The following is a 25,718-nucleotide window of genomic DNA, read 5'->3' on the forward strand; positions in this document are numbered from 1 at the left end:
GAGACAGTGCCTGGCCACATTTTGTCATTATTTAAGGGAAGCTGGGAATTCCACCAAATTGTACTATCATGGCCTTTAAAAACTCTAACAATAACCAACTTCCTTTAGCAATTTTGAGTGCTGTTTTGTTTTCATATCCAGGCCTGTCATCGTTGAGTTATATTTATTGAACACTTTTGTGTTTATAACATTGAATTCAGTAGATAACAGCAGAAAAAGGACAGAAGTAGAGGATTTTTACAAACTAGAGAAAAGAATCTAAATCTTTCTCAAAAGCTAATAGCGTTTTATAAATGCAGTTCATCCAAATGCTAATTTCTCTGGTCTTTTGTTTACACAAGAAAGCTCCAGGCAGGTTTATGGTGTCGCATTTATCAGACAGTAGAATATAAGCAAATCCCATTACACCCGAATTCAGCCACCCAAATGAACCAAAATATGGATTATGGTATCTTTTACGCTGCAATTTCTACTTAAAAACAGAAATGTAATTTTAATGTTCAACAAAATACAAAAGAAAAGCAAACTGTTTTTCTCACGATTCCTGCTTTGATTTTCATTGTCTGAGCCCTTAGGCTCATCAGTAACTATGTAAGAAGGAAAAAAAAAAAATTAAAACATGATCACAAAATGACTCAAAGCCCAGAAAGTGTAGTTACTGGTGTTAAGCACCTGTCTTTAGAAACTCAGACCATTCAGTGTTCTCTCAAAATTCTGCAGGTTCTCAAATGGTTCCATCCTTATGTAGCTTAGAAAATGCCCTTTCTTTGTCATAACATCCACTATTGCTTTTGTTTTTTTTATAACACCCAGCTCCTTTATTCCTCCCAAGGGAAAAGCAAAACCGTATCTTCAGTTTCAGGATTGACCAAGTTCTTGGAGACAGTGTCAGAAAGGAACAGTACCCATGATTATTGTAGTTGTTTAGGGACTTTACAAACAGTCAAAGACCAAGGATACGATTTTTCCACTGCGGTAATCTGGGCAGATAAGTTAAAAACTTACCCACAGCAACTTCAATTGAAGGAGCTACCCTTTCAAACTTAAATGCCACAAGGAGAGGGTATTACTGAATAGTAAGTTTCCCCCTTTAAAATAGAAAAACCTAGTTCTGAACAATCATCTCTTTCTGGTCTCTTTTTCTTAATGTTATCTATTCATTAGAGCTTTTCCCACTCTTATATAAATTACATCACCCTTTTTGCTAGAGGTTGCAGTTCCAAAAGATCTCAGGGTGAATTATAAGAGCACACACTCAACCATCAGCTTATCATTCACTATTTATTACATGGATAACAGATTCTACACATTCACAATCTTAGGGTTTGAGCATTACCAATACATAGCAGCCTTCTTCCTCACCCAATTCTGATCCAATTGAGAAATAAGATCAAAGAGTAATACATTAAGATCAAATTATCTTTTTTTTCTGATAAAGCTGCTAGAAGAGTCTGTGTCTATTATGCAGACAAGAGGGTTTCTTAATGCCAAACACCAGGTTTAAGGAGGTTTATTAACCAAGCACAGGAGGTTCCAAATGACCAAAGCCCTCTCCTGTGAATTGCAAAGCTCCCCACCTGGCCATGAGCAATCCAGAGTACAAACTCACAAACCAGAGTTAGATAAGAAAAAGTGGAGAGGAAAGGATACAGTTCTTCACATGCAATTGTTGTTGTTCAGTCGCTTAGTGGTGTCTGACTCTGAGACCCCACAGACAGCAGCACACTAGGTCTCCCTGTCCTTCACCATCTCCCGAAGCTTGCTCAAACTCATATCCATTGAGTTGTTGATGCCATTCAGCCATCTTGTCCTCTGTCATCCCCTTCTCCTCTTGCCCTCAATCTTTCCAAGTATCAGGGTCTTTTCTAAAGAGTCAGTTCTTCACATCAGGTGGCCAAAGTATTAGAGCTTCTTCAGCTTCAGCATCAGTCTTGCCAATGAATTTTCAGGACTGATTTCCTTTAGGATTGACTGGTTTGACTTCCTTGCTGTCCAATGGACTCTCAAGTGTCTTCTCCAGTACCACAGTTCAAAAGCATCAATTCTTCAGTGCTCAGCTTTCTCTTTGGTCCAACTCTCACATTCTTACATGACTACTGGAAAACCATAGCTTTGACTATATGGACCTTTGTTGGCAAACTAATTTCTCTGCTTTTTAATATGCTGTCTACATTTGTCATAGCTTTTTTTTCCCAAGGAGCAAGCATCTTTTAATTTCTTTGCTGCAGTTACCATCTGCAGTGATTTTGGATGTGTACCATCTGCACATCCAGTCCAACTCCTTATTCCCAAATCCTATCAAATCAGGCAAGTGACCCCTTTCCCCCAGGTGAGTGAGGGGCTGAAACAGGGCCAGGGATGTTACTCTAGCAACACCCCTTCAAATGGACAGAAGTATGGAGGAGGACATAGTGCCTCCAACCCCCCACAACATGCCCAAGGGGTTTACCCTCTTAGACACTGCACGTCATTGCTAACCAGGGCTGTGTGTCTCTCCCTGGAAGAAAGAGATGTCACTGTCAGGACATGGGACTCCTTCATCCCCAGCACTCTTTGCCAGATACTCCTTGTACCACTGACCCCAGAAGGCTCCAAACTGGGAAGAGCCATACACCAATGAAACCCACACCTGCTATTGCCTCAGATTCCCACATCACTCACCCTCTCACTTCAGGACGACTTTCCTGGCCACGCTATTTAAACTTGAAGGTGCTCAGTCATTTCAGAGCCACCCACCCACCCCACCTTCTTCCCTGCTTTTATTTTACTCCAAAGCACTAATTGGTGTTTGACATGTCACTTTGTAATTATAAAAAAACATATTTGCTGGTGGCTATCTCCCCAGCTGCAGTGAAAGCTCTTTGAGGACCAGGCTTTGGGACTGCTTTGGTTAATGCCAAATTTCCAGTGCCGAGAACAGTGTATTTGGGAGCTAGTAGACACTACATAATATTTGCTGGAAGAAAGAATGAATAGATCAGTCCCTCGGCCAGGCACAAAGCACCACAAGCTGCTGGAACCTACTAGCCAAGACTGCTAGGTGTCCATCCTCCTCCCCAAAGCTAAAATCCATCTGTCCTAGCACTCCATCTTCGCAAACTTAATCCTCTTGATTTCTCCCTCAATATTCCCTGCCTGTGTACCAGATGTCAATACACCTAATGGAATTAACTCCCCAAACTTTAAAACTTTTGTTTAAAGGACAGAATGTATGGCCTTTGGGGACAGGACTTCATAGAGAGAGACGGGAAGGGATATAGCTATATGTAACCATTTCTTTACCCAAAATTTCTCGGTTAAGTTGTTTATCCCCCATGCTTAACTGTATTCTAAGATGCAAAGTCTAAAAGTATTGCATGAAAGGATTTCCACCCACATGGAAGGAAGCATCAGATGGGGGGAATACATTTCAACAAACCAAAGGTGTTATTTATAATCCAGAGAGTTTCTGAAAATAAACTTTATAACTGTTATAACTGTATAAAGTTTATAAATGTTATTTATGGCTTAGAGAAGGAAAAATAACTTATGTAATATAAGTTAAAGTGTCATGGGGACATAAATGAGGAAGTAACCAATTCTATTTAGTTTGTTTGTATCTGCCAGTGTGTTGTAAACTCAGGCTCTTTTTTTGTAACAGTGGATAAGTAACTACTAACATATGTATTTGTCTTAAAGTAATTCCTTAATTTTGTACAGCCCTTTATCCATTTGCAAAGTAATCTCTTACGTATCATCTCACTTAATCTTCATCTCCCCACTTGCCATTTGGGAATGTGCATAGCTTCACACATATGCATGGGCACAAATATAAAGGCATACACACACACAGAATCAGATATCCGCAGTGTTCCCCCATGATCGTTCTTTCCTGCTTTAGTCAAACCAATCACCATGTTTATCTGGGCCCAGAATAAAGATCATATTTCTTGATCGTACTTCTGTCTCCATGTGGTCCCAGAGTATAACTGCTATATGTAACTAGCAAGGGGTTGGGAACTTGACCTCCATCCTTCACTCCTTCCTGTCCCTGGGAATGTTGGTTTCATGGCTGGAGCTGGACTAGCCACCGTAACCATGACATGATGAAGTGCCGTAGCATCCCTGGGACCTGCTTTTAACTTTTATATGAGAAATTAATGAACCTTCATCTTGTTTAGGTCTCTACTTTAGGATTTTAGGCATTCACATACAAAACTAATTCTAGTCCACCCACTCAACCCAAACACACACAATCTTGTGCTGTCCCATTCTAGAATTTTTTGTGCTTCCCTTTGTTTCTGGCTCAGATTTTCTCTCCCTTATTTCTAAACTCTCTTATCCCTCCTTTGAACAATCACCTCAAATGTCACTTCATACCCAAAGCTTTCTTCTTGTTGTCCTTGGATCCTCTCCCACCCAGAGTAATATCTGCCAAATTTGATGGCCTACAGTGTAATCCTTGATGAACTAAACTTGTGAAAAAGGTCATATGCTTCTTAAAAGTAGGAATCAAAACTATTTTACTTGATATTCCCCTAATCTAACCATGTGCCTAGTGCAAAGACACAACCTTCAGCACATATTGGAATATGTAGACATGATAAGTATTAATATTCCCATTTTACAGATGGAGAAACTGAGGTTAGCCACCTAAGTTAATATTCAAACTGTCTTCCTACTGAGGTGCATTCAAATTTTAAAATATCTATGATTTAGGGATCTGGATATGTCTTTTTGTTCCAGGCTATGAGTTCATTTCAGTCACTCAGTCGTGTCAAACTCTTTGTGACCGCATGGACTATAGCACGCCAGGATTCCTTGTCCATCACCAATTCCTGGAGCTTGCTCAAATTCATGTCCATTGAGTCGGCGAGGCCCTCCAACCATCTCGTCCTCTGTCATCCCCTTCTCCTCCTGTCTTCAATCTTTCCCAGAACCAGGGTCTTTTCAAATGAGTCAGTTATTCCCATCAGGTGGTCAAAATATTGGAAATTTAGCTCAACATCAGTCCTTCCAATGAATATTCAGGACTGATTTCCTTTAGGTTTGACTGGTTGGATCTCCTTGTAGTCCAAGGGATTCTCAAGAGTCTTCTCCAACACCACAGTTCAAATGCATCAATTCTTTGCACTCAGCTTTCTTTATGGTCCACCTCTCACATCCACACATGCTTACTGGAATAACCAGTAAGACGGATCTTTGTCGGTAAAGCAATGTCTGTTCTTTTTAATATGCTGTCTAGGTTGGTTATAGCTTTTCTTCCAAGGAGCAAGCATCTTAATTTCAAGGCTGTAGTCACCATCTGCAGTGGTTTGGTAGCCCAAGTAAATAAAATCTCTCACTGTTTCCATTGTTTCCCCATCTATTTGCCATGAAGTGATGAGACCAGATGCCTTGATCTTAGTTTTCTGAATGTTCAGTTTTAAGCCAGCTTTTTCACTCTCCTCTCTCACTTTCATCAAGAGGCTCTGCATTTCCTCTTCACTTTCTTCCATAAGGGTGGCATCATCTGAATATCTGAAATTATTGATGTTTCTCTCTGCAATCTGGATTCCAGCTTGTGCTTCATCCAGTCTGGCATTTCACATGATGTACTCTGCATATAAGTTAAATAAACAAGATGACAATAAACAACCTTGACATACTCCTTTCCCAATTTTGAACCAGTCCATTGTTCCATGTCCAGTTCTAATTCTTGCTTCTTGATCTGCACACAGATTTCTCAGGAGGCAGGTGAGGTGGTCTGGTATTCCCATCTCTTGGAGAATTTTCCACAGTTTTTTGTGATCTATAGTCAAAGGTTTTATTTAGTTCCAGGCTATAGCTTGCTCACAAATAGACCCAGATCTACAGGAATAATCCATGAAAGCCTGCTATGTTAGTTTCATTCACTACTTAATTGAGGGCCCAAGACATATGTCACAGTCCTATCAAATAGCTAAAGGACCCACTGAGTTAGGGGAAGAGAAATCTGTTTCTTTAAGGTTAAACCACACTCAAGTCTCTTCTCTCCTGTTTATTCTTCAGCTTCTGAGTAAAGAAATTTAAGGCAAATTTTTAGGAGGTGATTGGTAAGCACTAGATAATAATTTTTATGCAGCTGTAGCATTTAACATAAACAGATTTTAACTTTCCCTGCATAGTTAGAGCCCCATGATCCAACCCGTAAATTTATTCAAATGATATACAAATGGGTTTATTAACAGACAAGCCAAAAATATAATATTTTATGATACAATATCCTAAAAAAATCAAGAAAGACTCCTAAATCTGTGTATGAAAACTGAAAGATGACGATAAATGCCAAGGTCCACAGCACTTAGGAAGGGAGTAGGCAGGTTTCTCAGGAAAGGTGTCTTCTCTGGCTCACAGAAGAGCCTGGCCACATGCATAGTAGTGCAGTCAAGTGTCCAACAGTGTTCTTAAGGGTCTGCTCTGTGACTTCAACTCGCCCATCAATCCCCTGGTAACCAGGTGCTCCACACACAACCGCAGCGTGAACCTCTGAACATACGTCAGATGCTTTTCCTCCACTGCTTGAAGCCTCCAGGGACTCTCCAGAGAACAAGGAGTCAACTGTGAAGCCTCCCCATGGCCCACACAGCCCTGCTATGTGGCTTAGCCCTGGACAATCCCATCCTTTATCCTCCCTCTGCTCCTCTCGGTTCAGGACACCCTAGCCTCACTACTCTTGAGGGCCATTTTCTCTATCAGGAACACTTGTTTCCAATCATAGCTCCCTTGTTCAGCTAGGTCTTTTATGAACAGAGAGGTTGTCCCTGATCACTAATCTTAGTCACCAGCCTCCATCACTTTCTGCTCTATCTTTGTTCACAGCAATCATTATCAACTGACATTACATTAAACATCAATCGACAATCGATTTTTCTACCTCTCTGTCATTTCTTTTTTTGTTTATCATCTGTCTTTGCCACTGCAATATAAGCTTTACAAGGGAATGGGCTTTGGTTGTCTTCTACGATGTAGAGTGCTGTGCTTGGCATATAATACACTTTCAATAAATATTGGCTGAGCAAAACAAAACTGATTAGACAACCATCTATTCTGTCTTAGGCCTTGTGCAGGATAAGTATGATTGATACTGTCCCTGATCTGATGATGTTGACAGTTTACATGGAAAACAAGCTGCCACTATTTTTCAAGCATTCTTGGAAAAAATTATTTTGTCTCTGGTCTTAAAGGCTCCTTACCAATGTTAGCAGAACTATATATTTAGTGTATTATGTAGAAGGTTGCAAGGTCAAGATACCTTTTAGGAAGTTTATTTCAGCTTTCTATTGGTTCTGCTTCCCCTTTATGGTTTTAGCTATCAGGCATTAAGGTACGCAGAGACAGCTAATATGTCAGGCGGCTTCCCTCCCAGTTAATAAAAGGGAATTTGATTAATTCTATTGTCTAGTTTAATTCTATTGTCTAGGGACTTCCCTATAGCTCAGACAGTAAAGAATCTGCCTGCAAGGCAGAAGACCCGGGTTCAGTTCCTGGATCGGGAAGATCCTCTGGAGAAGGAAATGGCAACCCACTCCAGTATTTTTGCCTGGAGAATCTAGTGGACTACAATCCATGGGGTCACAAAGAGTGGGACACAACTGAGTGACTAATATTACTATTGTGTAGTTTAAGAGTTATCTTGGCCAATAGAGCAATGTTATCCATAAATAATTGTCTCTACAAAATGTACAGAATGCATAAAACAATATAAACAGCAAAGAGGACTCTAGAAATCTATAATAACACATTTAACAAAAATTAACGCTTCTTGAGTACTCTGTTGTAAGCACTACAAAAATGAATGCATTTAATATATCCCAATAATCTTGAAGTGAAAGTCGCTCAGTCACATCGGACTTTTTGCAACCCCATGGACTATAGAGTCCATGGCATTCTCCAGGCCAGAATACTGGAGTGGGTAGCCTTTCCCTTCTCCAGGGCATCTTCCCAAGCCAGGGATCTAATCCAAGTCTGCTGCCTTGCAGGTGGGTTCTTTACCAGCTGAGTCACCAGGGAAGCCCAAGAATACTGGAGTGGGTCGACTATCCCTTCTCTAGCCGATCTTCCCAACCCAGGGATAGAACCAGGGTCTTCTGCATTGCAGGCAGATTCTTTACCCACTGAGCTATCAGGGGAGCCTTCACAATAATCTTAGGTGTTAACTTTTCATAGAGGAGAACACGGAGACATTGAGGGATTAACTTGTCTGATATCACACAGTGATGTGAGTAGAGAGGCGGGAGTGACACCGCGTGTGGCTCTTCACTTCTGTTTGTTCAGGCTGATGGGCTTTGCAGTTCTTCTAACTCAGCTTCTTCTCCTGTGGGCATACTCGCATCTGAAGGCGCAGTCTCTGTTTCCCTTTCCCTTTCATGAGTCTGGGGACTTTTGTGCTGTTCTGAGCTCTGCAGTGCATCGTGCATTATATGGCAGCCCCCCTTAGGTGACTGCTTCTGGCTCTTAGATTCTACGTAACGTTGCTTTTCCCTCTGATAACATGGATGGAGTGAGGAATCTCCCTGTGAGTCTGTTCCAACCTGATTCCAACCACACTTGAATTAGACTTCAGAGTTAAATTTCTTTATAAATGTTAGGTCTGTCAGTTACAGCTACCAAATCTTGCCATATTGGTGAGAGCTGGCAAGTGATATTGGGGTGGGGGACCCCTCCACAGCATGGCTCCCTGACGCCACCCATGCCCTAATTCTACTCCTGCTGCCTTAGGATATGGACCACCAACAGCTGTCGTCTGGCTGTGCAACACATCACAGCCAGAGACCTCTTTACTTCCACTATTTTTGGTGGTGAATGCAGACAATCTTGATCACTTCGGTCACAAATTGTTTCCTGGGGTAACTAGGCCATTATAAAGGTCAACATAATGAGTAATTGAACTGTTATTCCTGGCAGTGCTGCTTGAGGAAAAGAAATTCAGAAAAGAGATAATCAGAATTTTACCTCCTCCTCACATTCTAAGAGGACATCGTCTTGCTATCAAGTGGGGAAATGAATCCTACTCATGGCTAAAATGCACAAATTAGTCACCAAAGCAAAAACGCTAATTTCTCTTCCTCTTTCTTTTATACACAAGGTGGATAAAAAACACTTTTGAGCAACAATTCAATACACCAGAAATGGAAAATTACAGATTAAGTTCAGAAACGTTCATAGATTGCAAAATACCAGAAAGAAAATCAATATAGTGATAAACATTAATTATAGTTGGAAGAGACTCATATTTATAGCTCTTTTCAAAAAGTAAAACATGTTCCTTAAAGGTGAAAGTCTTCAAATATATATCAAACACATGACTCACGCAGTTATTTACTTGAGATCAAATGATGCTATCAAGAAATCAATAGCTTACATGTTTCAGAACTGTGTCTGGCTCTATGCATCTGAATCTATTATAGAATCTTCTAGTTTAAAGGAATCACTAAAGGTTGTCTAATCCTGGTTCTCTGATTCTGGGATGAGGACTATTTAAACCATCCATCCAAAAGGTAACATATTACATATCCTATCTTAAAATCCTCCAGGGATGTAGAGTCTCCAACATTTTTTAAATTGTCCATTTAATTACTTATTATCAGTTTGGTTGCTGGGTTACACTTGGAGCTATCTTGAGAAAAGCAAGGAGATTCGGGAATTACTGATGTCCATAATAATGACACAACAGAGGTGAGAGTCTAGTGGGATAGGAGATAATGAAGGGAATGATAAAGCTAGGAATGTTTGGAAATTTTAAAGAAAAGGTCAGATTGGACTTCCCTGTTAGTCCCATGGTTAAGGCTCTGCAGGTCCACTGCAGGGAGTGAGAGTTTCATCCCTGGTCAAGAAACTATGATTATTCATGTCACAAGATTCAGCCATAAAAACCGTCAATCAGAAGTTTAAAAGAACGAATGAGTTAGATGGAGAGTTCATCATCTGAGAAAAGAATAGGAAACAGGCTTCAAATGAGATAGGTAAAAGGGATCTATAGAAGTAAATTTATCCTATAATTTAAGAACACAGAGCAAGAATGCTTCTATATGTGACTCAGCCAATAAGGGTGGTGAGCAATTAAGCATAAGTGGGGAGATAGTGGCTGTGTTCAAGTTATCTGCTGTTGTGTAACAAACCATGCCAAAACTAAGTGACTTAAAACAACAATTATGTAATTGTTGTTGCATAAACTTGTAGGCCAAGAAATTAGGCAGTGCTCAGTTGGTGATTCTTCTGTTCTATCTTGTGTCCACAGAGGTCACTCCATAGCATTCACTGAGCTGTCAGATGAAATGGTCTAGAAGATCCCAGAAGGATTAATTCACATGTCAGCCCCTTGGAAGAGTAGGGCATTGCTGGGTCTGTCACTCAGAACACCTGTATGTGGGCCCTTCAGATCCCTTACATGAAAGCTCAAGGTTCTTGGAGCGTTCTAAAGAGGTGAAAAAGAAGCTTCAAAGCATGATCCAGTTTCAGCGACTCCAGAATATAACTTCTTTTATATTCTATTCGTCAAAATGCTGATATGGCCAGCCCACACTCATGGGGAGAAAAATATCTCTTCCTCTCAATGGGAAGAGTGGTAAAGAATTTGTGGCCTTATTTATCCCACCAGAGTCTATAATTATCTTTCTAGATATGCTTTTTGGGAAATAATATGATAAAAGTGATGGCAGAGATACCCAGTTGAAACTTAACAGTTAAATATGGGCTGTTATGCTTATATTGTATCCAAGTGGAATTACGGACAAGCTAATGAACTTGTGTAAGAGGTGTGTGATCCTGGGGGCTCACCCAGCATGAGAGAGCAAACAAGTGAGGGGGAATGGAAATAATACACTTTAGCCCCTTCTGTGTAACAGAACAATTATTGAGTGCCTTTGTATTGGTCCATAGTATGTACTAGAGAAGCAAATGGTACCTACCCTAAGGTGCTTATCCTCTAGATAGAAAAACAGCATTGTACACCTACAGAGGAATTTATGAAATTTTAGAAGAGGACTTACTGATATTATTATTACTGAGATTATTATCATTAATTTGAGTTCAGAGGAAACCTCATAGAGAGACAACTCCTAAGCAAGGTTTTCATGGGGAAGGAGGAATTTGTCAAGCAAACAAGAAAGAGCAAACAGAATGTGCAGAAAGAGAGAAGCCTGAAGAACCGTGATGCTGTGTATGTGTGTCTGTGTGTGTGGACAAGTATTTGAATGTGTTGAGGAAGAAAGAAAAATAAAATTGGAGGGGAAGGCAGAGGGCTTATATTTTTAAAAATAATCTCACATTCCATGTGCTTCATTTGGAAAGTTAGGGAGACATTGTAGGGTTTTAAGTAGAGGTTAAGCAGCGGTGATGCTTTTGAACTGTGGTGTTGGAGAAGACTCTTGAGAGTCCCTTGGACTGCAAGGAGATCCAACCAGTATATTCTGAAGGAGATCAGCCCTGGGATTTCTTTGGAAGGAACGATGCTAAAGCTGAAACTCCAGTACTTTGGCCACCTCATGTGAAGGGTTGACTCATTGGAAAAGCCTCTGATGCTGGGAGACATTGGGGGCAGGAGGAGAAGGGGACGACAGAGGATGAGATGGCTGGATGGCATCACGGACTCGATGGACGTGAGTCTGAGTGAACTCCGGGAGTTTGTGATGGAAGGGAGGCCTGGCGTGCTGTGATTCATGGGGTCACAAAGAGTCGGACACGACTGAGTGACTGAACTGAACTGAACTGAAGCAGCGGTGATTAGGTTTCATGTTTTAGGAAGATTTCTCTGGGTCACTTGGAGAGGTCTTGAGAGCCTCTCACCCACGTCGTCTCTCATTCTAAGTAAAGAGGAAGTTCAATGTAGCTTATTATTCAGAAATCCTTTCTTGCAACTGACTTAACATTTCCCTTGCTTACTCCCCCTTTCTCTTATCGGAATGCTTGCTGTTGATGCATCCAGTTGTACTTCTGGCTTCTCTTTCTTCCCTCGGATGGAGAAGCCTTTCCCTCTTCATCAGCTAAGAATGTACTTGGCAGCCCTATTTCCTGCTGTAAGAAATATAGATCTGATGGGAGATGCTCTCATTACAACTTTAAGAGCTCCTTGCCCTATGAGTTCTGAAAGATCAAACAGGAAGAAATGTTTTGGTTCTGGCATAGAGCAGGTTCAAACACTTACTTTTTTTTATTATAGAATTTATTTCTGTTTGACATTCTTTATGTCGTTGTTTCCTTCTACTGTGTTATAAATCCTTCTGAGGCTGGAAACCACTTTCAAACCCTTCAGCTCCAAGCCTATGAAATCAGGCTGTCATGGGCCAGTATCACCTTTGGGGTAAATTCGTTATATTAGGGTAAGATTACTTTCCAAGCTTAGAGAGGACTATGTACAAATAGTGTTTAGTTTTAAATACATATAAAAAGGCTTTTACTGATTAACATTGAAGGTTGGAGTGAAATAACTAGGAAAGTTGGGCATGTAGAACTTTCTCAATTTGTTAAAAAACAACTTTAAGAAAAGATGGAGATTAAGCTTGTATTCATGCACAGTTAAATAACTTGAAAACATTAAATATCTCACTTATGAAAATGTTCTTAATTCTAATTTTCTTTTATCAGAAAAGTTATTCTATTTATTATTCAAATTAGCCATCTTAGGAGAAATAAGAGCAGTATATTCAAGGTGGATAGATTGAACAAGCAGATATTAATCATTTGTAATGCACAATCCACTCTGATAGGAGATGAGAGAGCTGCAGCCAGCTGGTTGCTCAGCCTGGCTCCATAGGTGACCTGAGCCAGGGTGAGAAAGCGTGGGTGTCTGATGAGCTGGAATGGATTTATTATGCCGGACACTTTTCTGTTTGAAATATCCTTGCAGCTGACCCCTTCAAGACACATTTTATTATAGCAAAAAAATTGCATTTGCCTTCAAGTACAACAGAGGATGCTCAGTAGAAAATTAATTTTATTTTTAATTAGGAGCTGTTCACATCATCTGGTTCATATCTCATCCTGTCGGCACACCACTGTGGTACTGCATTCTACATAAATGGGAATTTTTACCAGAAGAGTTCCTTTCTAGCAAAGATATATTTTACATAATGCCTATACTACTAAGCATGTGTTAACTCATTCCGCGAATATCATACCCTTATATTTCATTCAAAAGAGTCCTGGGAGAACTAGAATAATATTTTGACATTTAAGCAAAAAATAAAAGAAAAAATGTAAAAAAGGAATTTCAACCATTAGAATCAGCTAGACATCAATTTCTAGGTGAACATTAGAATCACCTGGAGAGCTTTTAAAAAAAAATAACCATTGTCCATGTTACTCCCATTGATATTTTTCTAAAAATATCTCAAGAGAATCTAGTGTGAAGTCAAGCTTGAAAACTACAGCACCAAAGGATTCTTGAAGATATATGTTATATAGAGAGAAGTTGGAATAATCATATTTGAAAAATATTTTCTTCACGACCTGTTTTATCTGAAGTTTTTTAAATGACATATCCAATACTACATAAACCATTCTCTCTGAAATCAGCTTTAACAACTATTAGGAGCCCATTGTAAGCAGAAAACTTTACTTGATACTATCAGTTTGTGTGAAATGGAGAAAAACTTGTCTTAAGCATAGTAAGATGTATCAGAAAGCTAATGAGTTAAATTTCAGGGCCTTCATGTTCATGTGCGTGAATGCAGGCTCAGTTGCTAAGTCACAACTAACTCTCACCATGTCCACAGATCCTTTCTAATAGCAATGTGTTGACAACTTCATATATTTTTATAAAATCTGCAAAAATCATATAGTTTTATCACTCTTATCTCTTTCCTTCTAACTTTCCCACCACACTTCTCCCTGTGCCTGGTGGTGTCAGAGTGGTTAGTGACTTTTGCAGCAAGGGGAAGTGGAGTTGAGGATACATGTAGTTCTGATTTAGTAGAATATATTTATGTGTCATGCCTGTGTATATTTGAGTTATTGCTAGCTGTGCTAATATAGGAATGGCTTGCAGAAATATTCCTACTGCTTATACCCTGACTCACCCAGGTGACATGAAATTTCAGTGCTGACAAAAAACTCATCGTAACATTGATGAAAAACTGGTTAATGAATGCTGTCAGTTCGAAGAGAATTTGTGATTAGTCACTGCACATGAAAACCTTGAAATGGCCTGAAGTCTTACAGTCCATCTCTGCAAGAAACTTCACAGAGGGTTTTCTACATTCAACAATAATTCCAATAACATCTCTGACATTACCAATAACAAACTTTTAAGATGAAAGAAACTTTTCATACTTTTCAATAATGAGTGCTAGAGGAAGAATAGGATTATCTTTTTATTTTTTCCATAGGAAATGATTTTGTAAAATTGTGGTCATATAAAAAGCAAAAAATGTTGGGGGAAAAGTATTATAGGTATGTGTGAGGAAGTTAGGATTTTTAAGTTATTAATTTTATGGAGCTTATGATATCTATGAACTTAGATTTTTTAAAAAACTTTAGTTTGTTGCAGTTTCCATTTTTTCATTCTAAACAGATATTCACTTTCATATAAATTTTTGTATTTGTAATTTTGAATTATTTTTCTCAAAGACAGCTTCTCAAAATTTCAGCTCCCCTAACCCCTATCCCCCAATCCAACCCTCCTCAGGAAACTCACAACTATTAACCTGTAACAACCTGACCTAGAAATCAAACACATGGTTAAGATTTCACCTTCCTTCATGGTTTCTAAGGAAAAGAAGAGCTAGAATGTGAAGTAGATGCTGATGGCAGAGGGTGGAAGGTCAGTGGAAACAGAATACAAAGACAGGGCTCTTTGATCTGGAATGATGAAGGGTTACAATATTAAAATAGGGTTTGCCACCTTATGGATACACAGTGCTGAGCAGTTTCCAAAAATGAATCACACTGTAGTTGCATTGTCTAAGTACTGAATTCATAGTAGGGTCAACTATACCAGTTGGGCAAAACAAATTATTATACAAAGAGAGAAATTAGCAATTTGCCTCGTACAAGTACTTCTGCCTGCAACCGTGGTGAGTGGACGTCAGCCGACATAGGTCGTGTGGGACTCCCAGGTGTGCTGGGTCTTAATGTTCAGGTCCCCAAGGGCCTCGTAGAGTGTCAGCCCCTTCCTAGCTGAGGATGAATCCAGTATTTTCACGTACATGTGTTTTCCCACAATATGAAGCCTAAACAGAAACCAACTTACTCATCTGGCAATGCTGTTCATACAATTTTTGCCTTTTGTCCTTACTTTTCAACCTGAAGTTTCCAAGGATGTGAAGAAGTTGGAGGAATTCCTTGGCAGTCTAGTAGTTAAGACTCTGTGCTTCCACTTCCATGGGCCCAGGTTCAATACCTGGTCAGAGAACTAAGATGCCACAAGCCATGCATTCTGTACAACCAAAAATAAAAAATTTAACTTCAAATAAAAAGTTGAAATAATAGGACAATAAAAATACATCTATCCGATTTCTACAGCAAGTGTTCTTATTTTGCCATATTTGAAGCTTTATCTCTCAATCTCTCGTCCATTTCTACATCCTTATTTTTATTTTTATATAACTATTAAAAGTTACGGACATAATACCACTTCACCCCTTTGAAATACAGCTCCTGAAACAAGACATGCTCCTAAAATAACCATGATCCCACTGTCACACCTGATGAAAGTGAAAGTTGCTCAGTCATGTCTGCCTCTTTGTGACCTCATGGACTACATAGTCCATGGCATTCTCTAGGCCAGAATACTGGAGTATGTAGCCTTTCCCTTCTCCAGGGGATCTTCCCTACCCAGGGATCAAATCCAGGTCTCCCACATTACAGGTAGATTCTTTACTAGCTGAACCACCAGGGAAGCCCAAGAATACTGGAGTGGGTAGCCTATCCCTTCTCCAGTGGATCTTCCCGACCCAGGAATCGAATCAGGGTCTTCTGCATGGAAAGTAAGATTCTTTACCAGCTGAGCTACTAGGGAAGCCCCACACCTGATGAAAGTAACAATAACTCCTTAAATACAATCCGCGTGATCTATATTCATATGTCCTCATTTGTCCTTAGTACAATGTTTAGAGCTAGTTTTTTTTCAGATCATGGTCTAATCAAGTTTGATACACCATATTTAACTGATACATCTCTTCACTTTTTGTTTTTTTCAATGATATTGACTGTTTAAGAGTCGAGGCTCAATGTCCAATAGGAGATCTCATGTGCTTTGAATTTATATGATTATTACTGAGCACTAATTTTGTTCTACTGTCCCTTGACTTTCTTTTAACCCAAAGATTGGATCTATATGCTTCATAGGTGACCCAAAGTACTGACTTTGGGATTTAACCTTTTCAAATGCAACTTTACCCTGTCCACTTAATTCACCCTCAATAGAACTCCAAAATTTCCATCCAGGAATTTCTGTCTTTACAGATAAGATATTAAGGCTTGGGTGACTAAATGACTAGCCACACAACAACGAAATCCCTGGAGATCACAAAGAATCAGAATAATGTGACGCGGGACTTGGCTTGTTTAAATCAATCTTAGTTAAAATGGGCACTTTCCTGAAGACTGACAGAGAATGCTGTGGAAAAACAGAGAACCAGGGACTTAAGTCACCCGAATGCAGTGGACAAGAATCATGGGAAAGCCCTCGGCCTCTTACATGTCTAAGTCAGCTACCCCCACCTCCAGAAAGAGATCTGAAGTCAGCCCTCTCTTCTGCACAGCCCTTGTTGCCACCCTCATCTGAACTTCCAGCCTCTCTCCCTGGGACAATTACGGTGTCACCCGCTTCTCCTTCCCCTCTTGGTTTCCTTCCACAGTTCTCCACAAAGCTATAAGAAGTAGCTTGTTTAAATAGAAAGTCTGATCATGTTTCCCTTCTTCTATCCCCCCATACAGCTTAAACCTCTTTGATGATGTCTCACTGTGCTCTTTGTAAGGTCCAAATATTAATATGGCTAACTGGGCTCCGTGTGGCCCGGCCATATTTCTCTCTCTCCGTCAGTTGTCTGCCTGTTTCTCTTCACGTCTTTTACTAAAAGGACCGCCCTCCTTTGAAAAAGAACATCGTGCTCTCTGTTCCCTTTGCATAACTGTTCACCTTGCTCTCTCTGCCTGGAAAGCTTTCCCCTCATCTCCACCAAGCAGTTCCCCCACCATCAAGTGACTTTCTAGACACGCCCCTTCAGTCCTCCAGTTAAATGTCTCTTCCTGTGGAGGAACTCTTTCCTAACTGTGCAGCCCTGTCTGGGACTCCTATGATCCCCTGTCATCAGGCCCTGTGTTTTACTTTCACAGGTCTAACCATCATTTGTAATTTATATTCAGCTTGTTCTTACCCTCACCAGACTGAAAACTGCATGCGGAATGGGACTACGTGATTTCCATCACTGACCCAGTCTCTAGAAGGATCTCACAAAGTCTCTGTTCTTGACATTCCTAAATGCTTAAGGTTGGCCACCACACACACACACACACACACACACACACACACACACACACACAAATGTAAAGAATGTAGAGGCCATAGCTCAGAAGCCTGAGCCATATAGCATGGATGGGATCTAGACATGTGGATGCTTTTCACATACTTGGAGAACAAATGCTATGTGAACAAATGGTCTGAAAGCAAAAGTGAAGTTGCTCAGTCATGTCTGACTCTTTGTGACCCCATGGATTGTAGCCTACCAGGTTCCTCCCTCCATGAGGTTTTCTAGGCAAGAGTACTGGAGTGGGTTGCCATTCCCTTCTCCAGGCGGTCTTCCCGACCCAGGGGTTGAACCTGGGTATCCCACATTGCAGGCAGATGCTTTACTGTCTGAACCACCAGGGAAGACACCAGGGAGCAAGTGGTCTAGAGCTAAGCAAATTCCTTATTAATTTCAAAATCCCTAAAAATCTTAAAACTTTTCAATAATCATTCCAAAATGTCACCACATCTTGTGTGCATGCTCAGTTGTTAAGTTGTGTCTGACTCTTTGGGACCCCACAGACTGTAGCCCACCAGTCTCCTCTGTCCATGGGATTTCCCAGGCAAGAATACTGGAGTGGGTGCCATTGCCTTCTCCAGGGGATCTTCCCAACTCAGAGATCAAAGTGTATCTCCTGCTTGGCAGGTGGATTCTTTACCACTGAGCCACCTGGGAACCCCAAGCCACTTCCGGATGGATAAAGAAAAAATAAATCCAGCAGTACTATTAGCAGTGAGCTTCATCAACCCACCATCCTTTCCCATGTCAAATCTTCCTGCCTGCACACCCATCCTTATCCCCTTTCCTCGAGTCCCAGAGCAAAAGGTACCCCTATGCTGTGTGTAAGACCAACCCCATCTCCTATGCTCCTAATCCAATACCCTCCCAATTCCCTCAGTTTCTTTGAAAATTACTCTCCTTTTCTTAGGTCTTAAGCATCTTCAAATCTCCTTCCTCTCTGAGTATGACCACATTCAGGCCTCTGCCTTCCACCATATGACATTCACCATGACCCTGCCTCTTCCTCCAGGTGTGACCCTCTTTGTTGGGAAAGTAGTTGACATGCCCTGTCTCCACTTCTTCACTTTCCATTTCGCCCACAGCACTCTGGCTTCTGTCCTCACTGCTTCATTAGAAATGCCGCCATCACATTCACCCATGAGCTCCAAATTTTAATATCTTTAAGGGACACTTTCTACCATCTTACTGAACTACTCTGCTGCGTCTGGCATGGTGATGACACTGCTATTTAAAATTTCTTCTTCCTTTGGTATTTGTGGTTCCCTGCACCACTTATCTTAGCCTCCTAGAGCACCTCATTCTCAGATTGGCTGGCCTGATGGTACCCTTTGGGTTCAAGGAGTTTCTTTCACTCCCGCCAACTATATACACTATATATATATATATATATATATATAAACATATATATGTATGTATATTATATAGACTGCCACTGGCATATTAATAACTTCCAGCCTGACATCTCTCCAGAAGTTTTGATTGCTAGCTCCTTTCTTGAAAGTCAAAAAGGCATTTTAAAATTAACACGCTCCAAACTGAATCCATCTTCTGCCGCCACCTCCTAATTCTCTTTTGATTTTCCTCACCTCAGTTCCTCATTACAGTCATATCTTGGTATCCGTGGGGGAATGGTTCCAGGATCCCCCACAGATACCAAAATTCACAGGTACTCAAGTCCCTTATACAAAACGGCATAGTATTGCATATAATCTTTGCACATCAACCCATAAATATTTTAATTTATTTTTTAACCGAAGGATAATTGCTTTATAGAATTTTGTTGTTTTCTGTCAAACTTCAACATGAATCAACCATAAAAGGTGTGGGGGGATATATGTATACTTCCTATATACTTTAAATCACCTCTTATGATACTTAGTACAGGGAAGATCCCCTGGAGGAAGAAATGGCAACCCACTCTAGCATTCTTGCTTGGGAAATCCCATGGACAGAGGAGCCTGGTGGGCTACCGTCCATGGGGTCGCAAAACAACTGGACATGACTAAACAACTAAAACAAGGTAAATGCTATACAAATATTGAAAATACAATAAAAGGGCTATGTAAATAGTTGTCAATCTGTAGCAGATTCAAGTTTTGCTTTTTGAAATATTCTGGAATTTTTTCTGAAAATTTTTGATCTGCGATTGGTTGAATGAATGGATGAAGAAACTGTGGTTATGGAGGGATAACTGTACTTACAAAAATACCTATTTAATAGTGTTGTTCACTCAAAACAGAACTGGGGGAGCAGAGTAATCTAGAGTACAAAATACAATGAGCCTATGGAGAACCTTCACCTTTGTTGAAGCTCTTCTAGGTAATGTGTATGGATGATCCCATTTGATCCTCACAGCGCTATGAAAGCCTAAAAACCTCTACTTTCCATAAGAGGAAGCCAATGCTTGGGTTCAGGCCAAGGTCACCAGCCTACATGTAGCAGAACAGAGTTGAAATCAAGCCTTGACTCCCTTCAAGGCTGTGACTATGCCACTCTCTGATAGTGTTCCCCGATTATAAACTGGAAGCTGGTGCTCTGCTACATGCAAGCCTGCTCTCTCCCTCACTACACTCCTCACACAGTCCCAAGGCACTCATCTCTTTGTGAGGCTGGGGAAAAAGAACACAACGCAGCATTTCATCTTATTTGCTTTCAAGGATCAGTTGGTGATCAGTAAAACAAAAAGTTTCTCTCAAGGGAAAGATCCGGCTTCCTGGACACGCTCTGGTAGCTGAGGGGCAGATGTCAGCCCTCTGAATCACACCAACAAACATATGAAGAGCAGGTGCGTGCTCCAGGCTTCTTCCAGGCAGCGCCAAGTTCGGTCTCTGAGTGGGGGTAAGCTAGTGAGAGATGAGCAAACAGAGAGAGGACAGAGAGAAGAACATGCAAAGTTTCCACTTCAAGAATCCCATCCGGGACCTTCTGCCTATTTCAAATTAGTATTAACAGTTTCCAATTTGAAAATTTTCAAACTGAGAGGCCGGGGTCAAGAGCTTGGTTCAAGAGCTCCACATGCTCAAGAGAGAATTCTTTTTTGTTGTTTATATGCCCTTAGGTCTATTACTTATTCAATGCAATTCAAGTCCACACACAGATACTTTTTTAAAATAGATTCTCTATTTTTTCTTAGTTATCAACATGAATTTAAAACTTTTTAGTGTTAGATATGTCTTAATATCACCCTAGTTTTCAAATAGGATTGTTCCAAGGGGAAAGTTTCCTAAATATTCAGGCCATTATTCTGACACAGGGCCCTGCCCCTGGATCCTGCATTTCCACTAAAGAACAGAAAGAAAAATAATCAAACAAAGGTAAGTAAGTAAAAGTTATAAATGCTGCAAAGGAAAAAAAAAAAGATGGAGAGGTTATCCCTCTACAGGAGAGATTTATCTGTATGTGAATTATTTGACTTTCTGGGAAACAGATGGGTGATTTTTAATATGAGGCTTGCATTTTTATTTCCTAGGTTCTAAACCTCTCCCTATTCCTAGTAATTTGGAGGAATGCAAACTCATTCCCTCTTGAACTCAGGGGTCTGAGCCCTTGATGATCTTCTCTTTCTCATACCCTCACCTTCTCGTCTCTACTGGAAGCTTCCTAACAGCATTCAAACTTAAAGTCATTCTCTCATATCTTAAAAACAAACAAACAAACAAACAAACAAACACAGCCTATGTTGATCTCAAGCCATCTCCCCCTTTTCCTCTTCAGCCAAACATTAAACTGCATTCACTCTGTTTCATTTCACACCTCACATTCTCATGTCAACTCACTGAAATCTGGCTACTCAACTAATTTCCTACAAGGTCATCACACATATCCTCACTCTCATGTTGTCAAACCCTTCGGACACTGTCCACCAGGATGCCTTTGATCCTATTTCTTGCAGGCCTTCTGGATCATTCCTATGCTTTCGAAACTCTCTTCCCTGGGCTTCTGACACCATGCTCTTTTCCCTCCCCAGGCTGTCTCTTGCCTCTTCTCAGCTACCTTTTCTCAGGCTCACCTTCCTCTGCCTGGACAGAGGAATGTTAAGTGCTAAGATGTACTAGATTCCTTCCCAGATCCCCTACTCTCCCCATGCTACAGAATTTACCTGATCGACTCTTCCAGTCTCACGACTTCTGGCACTACAGAAATGTTGATGTCTTCCCAACCTGTGCCTCTGGGTCTTGCTTTCTGAGACAGAAGACCTGAGGTTGAATTCTCATTATGTCATGTATAAGCTCACTGGCTTGAACCATCTCAAACTCTGAGCATCCCCCTACTCTCATTTTTAGAGTACATATAACAATAAAATCTCACTTGTATGGTGGTGGTGAAACCTATGACAGTTACTGGCCCCTTCTCAAGCCACTTTCTCTGTAAAATGAGGAAGTCTATTAATATCATCTGTACCTGTACCTACGTTAGACTCAATAACCCAATGATAAAAATAGAATGAAAAAATAAAGACTTGTGACAATGCCTTCCTCAGCAACATGAAGGATCACCTGCCATCGTCTATTCAAAAAGAGGCACCACCCATGTCAAATGTCTAAATCCACCCAGAGGAGGAAAGGATTTCCCATCTTACTAATTGGAAAGGGGTAGAATGAATCCATGAATTATGTTCATATCACTACTATGTAGGGTGAAAAAACAGTGCAAATGCCAACCCCCCAGAATGCTTCTAGAATAGGAAGGGCTTAGCAATTCCTTTAAAAAAGCAGTGCTGGAATAACACATGTACTTTAGAGAGAGATGATGTTGGGAAAAGAAATAGGTAAGAGATGATACCATACCCCTTGGATTTGCTCTAGTCATATTATATTTAAGCAGAAATAGTCTGATCCAAAAAAATCTCCCAAAGAGAGAATTCCCTTGCAGTCCAGATCAAACCAGTCAATCCTAAAGGAAATCAACCCAGAATATTTATTGGAGGAACTGATGCTGAAGCTGAAGCTCCAATACTTTAGCCACTTGGTGCAAAGAGCCAACCGGAAAAGACCCTGATGCTGGGAAAGGTTGAAGGCAGGAGGAGAAGGGGGTGACAGAGGATGAGATGGTTGGATGGCATCACTGACTCATTGGACATGACTCTGAGCAAACTCCAGGAGACAGCGAAGGACAGGGAGGTCTGGTGTACTGTGGTCCATAGGGTCTCAAAGAGTTGTACACAACTGAGTGACTGAACAACAACCGCTGGTCAGGACTCTGCACTTTCACTGCTAAGGACCCTGGTCAGGACCTAAGATCCCATAAGCCCTGCGGTGCAGGCAAAAAAAAAATTGCTTTAAAAAAAAGTCTCCCAAATACTGCATGGCAGTTTCATTTCTACAGTGTCTGAAAAGTTATTCAATCATCACTCATTCAAAAGCTCCAGAAATTTGTAGGGGGACTGTTATATGTTCCAGGCACTGTACTGAACACACACACACACTGTGGGATAAAATGGAAAACAGGATAGACAAAATCCTTATCCTCCAGAAGCTTCACTCTAGTTGGAAGAGACATAATATGTACAAGTAAAATCTAAATGCTGAGACATAGCCAGCAATGCCCATAGCCAGCAATGCCCATAGCCAGGATAGGCATGTTCCAGACAGAGAGCCAAAGCCAGAAGCAGGAAGGAACCAGACAAAGACAGTGTGCCTGAAGCAGACTGAGGGAGCAGGAGGGAGAACTGGAATAGACAGAAGAGGTAGGCAGGGTCCAGATCACATAAGTCCTGAGGACTTTACTGAGCGCTTATCATGTGTGTGCCTGCATGCTCAGTTGCTTCAGTCGTGTCCAACTCTTGGCAACCCCATTGACTGGAGCCCACCAGACTCCTCTGTCCTTGGGATTCTCCAGGCAAGAATACTGGAGTGGGCTGCCATGGCTTCTTGCAGGGGATCTTCCCAACCCAGGGATCAAACCTGGGTCTCCTGTATCGCAAGCGATTCTTTACTGACTGCGCCACCCGGGAAGCCTGAGAACCACTGGACTAGTTGTAAAAGTTTCCTGACCGTGGCTCGTGGTCTCTAAATTCTCAAAGCAGATGACAGAACAAATCTTTATATTCTCTCTTGCCCCTTTCCACCCTTCCTTCTCCCCATGTATGCCCACAACTTTCTCACCTCCAGAGGAAGAAGGCTTCCTCTCCTCCTGCCCTTCCTGTACTTCCCTCTTGGTCCCAGCTCCCCATCCCACTTCATGCTCTCTACCGCTTATCCCTTAAAACTCACCTCCTCTTGCCCCGCCAAATCAAGACCCGAACAGTGATCTGAATAACATTTGGAACTCTGTGCATCCTTCTCTTCATAGAAGCCCCCGTGGGAGAGGCGGCAGCCTAATGAGCACCCAACAGGTGTGTGCTTCTGCACTCAGGGCCTCGCTCCCTTTCATCTTTCTCCCCATCCTTCTTTATGTATTCTCTATGTATATTCAGAAACTCGGTGTTATGGAAAAAAATCTTATCCTCTGGCAAAGCGTTGGAGGGGAAGGAGTAGGTGTAGTAATCCGGAAGACATTTGAAAATAGCTGCTAGACAAAGGAACTCAAGAAGCACCAGCAGCAGTAGCGAGCAGGAGTGACCTAACAGGTCTTTTCCATCCCTAATTTCTCTGCTTGCCCGGCTCTGTGATGCCTCTCTGCTCCCCGCTGTGTGCATCTGCCGTTTGTCTCACACTCGCCCCCTCCCCCTGCAGAGGACGTTCTCTGTTACTGACACCCGCTCATCTCCCCCAGGAGGCTGCGACGTGCCCCCGCTGTGTGCAGTCACCATTCCTTTTGCTCTCCTCTCCTGCTGTTCCTGGGTCTACCATCACTCTCTCCTTCTCTGAGTCCTATTCTTGGCTCCTTTTATAGAAAGTGAAAGTGTTGGTCGCTCTGTCGTGTCGGACTCTTTGCAACCCGGTGAACTGTAGCCTGCCAGGCTCCTCTGTCCATGGAATCCTCCCGGCAAGAATGCTGGAGTGGGTTGCCATGCCCTCCTCCAGGGGATCTTCCCCATCCAGGGATTGGTCTCCTGATTCTATACCATCTGAGCTACCAGGAAGGAACCTCCTTTTATAGAAGCAGGGCCATTTTCATTTTTCAGTCTCGGGGCACCTCAGGCTCTCAGCTAGCTTTCCCATCCCTCTTCCTTCCTGCCTTACCATCTCCAGCCTCTAATTGGAACTTTCTCCTTCTTTCTCCCTGGAATGAAGCTTTCTCCTTCCTTCTCTCTTTATTCTCCACAAACCCACACAGACACACACAAATACTTCCTCACCCTCAACCGTCTATAAACATGCTGGTGGAAAAGAGACCAAAAGGCACACTCTTTTTCCAAGAGCTTTTGAAAATGAAACTCTGTTCAAACTTGCTTGTTCTGCATGTGCATGCAGGCTTGTCTCCAGCGGAGCATGATGTCTAGAGAGGATCAAAGCCACATCTCCCCAGTCCTGGATGCTCAGGGTAGCTGGTCAATCATTTGAAAAGACAATATCGCTAGCAACACAGGTGCCACAGGCAGCTAAGGCTCCGGTGAGATTCCTGAACATCGTGCACGCCTGTTGAGTTTTCCCTGTCTTTCTCCCAGGGCTCCAACAAAAGCACCATTAGGCAGACTGCACGAAGCTTTCCAGGCTCATTTGCCTGGTGGGATAACGGGAAGTCTTTCAAATGGGCCTTACGTGCAGCCAGTGCACTTCTACACTTGTCCACCAGGACCCACCAGACAATAATAAAACCGGGGTGTATTTGTGTAGATGCTTTGGAACACTTGCACCCATTATTCCCTGAACAGCTTATAGCCAGGAGGAAGGAAGAGAAGGATTAAAGGGAAAAAACAAACAACACTTTAAATAACTATTACAATTAAGAGGTTTATATTCATAATCTTATTTAACTATTCAGGGCAGTCATACAGAGTTTCTATGATGATCCAGGCCCATAACACAAAAGAAACTGAGGCTTGTCCAGCAGTACATGGTATAGTCAAGCTCATACACTTAGCTATTCAACAGTGAGTTATTTTGAGCCTTGACTGTGAGCCAGGCACTGTATTAGGCCCTGCATTCCATGGAATCTGTTTGCTACTGCTACTACCACTAAGTCACTCAGTCGTGTCTGACTCTCTGTAGCCATGGACTGTATAACCCTCCAGGCTCCTCTGTCCATGGTATCCTCCAGGCAAGAACATTGGAGTGTGTTACCATGCCCTCCTCCAGGGGATCTTCTCAACCCACGGATTGAAGCCACATCTCCTTCATTGAAGGTGGATTCTTTACCACTAGTGCT

The sequence above is a fragment of the Oryx dammah genome, unplaced genomic scaffold (genome assembly GCF_014754425.2).
Source record: "Oryx dammah isolate SB20612 unplaced genomic scaffold, SCBI_Odam_1.1 HiC_scaffold_29, whole genome shotgun sequence".
Lineage (NCBI taxonomy): Eukaryota > Metazoa > Chordata > Mammalia > Artiodactyla > Bovidae > Oryx > Oryx dammah.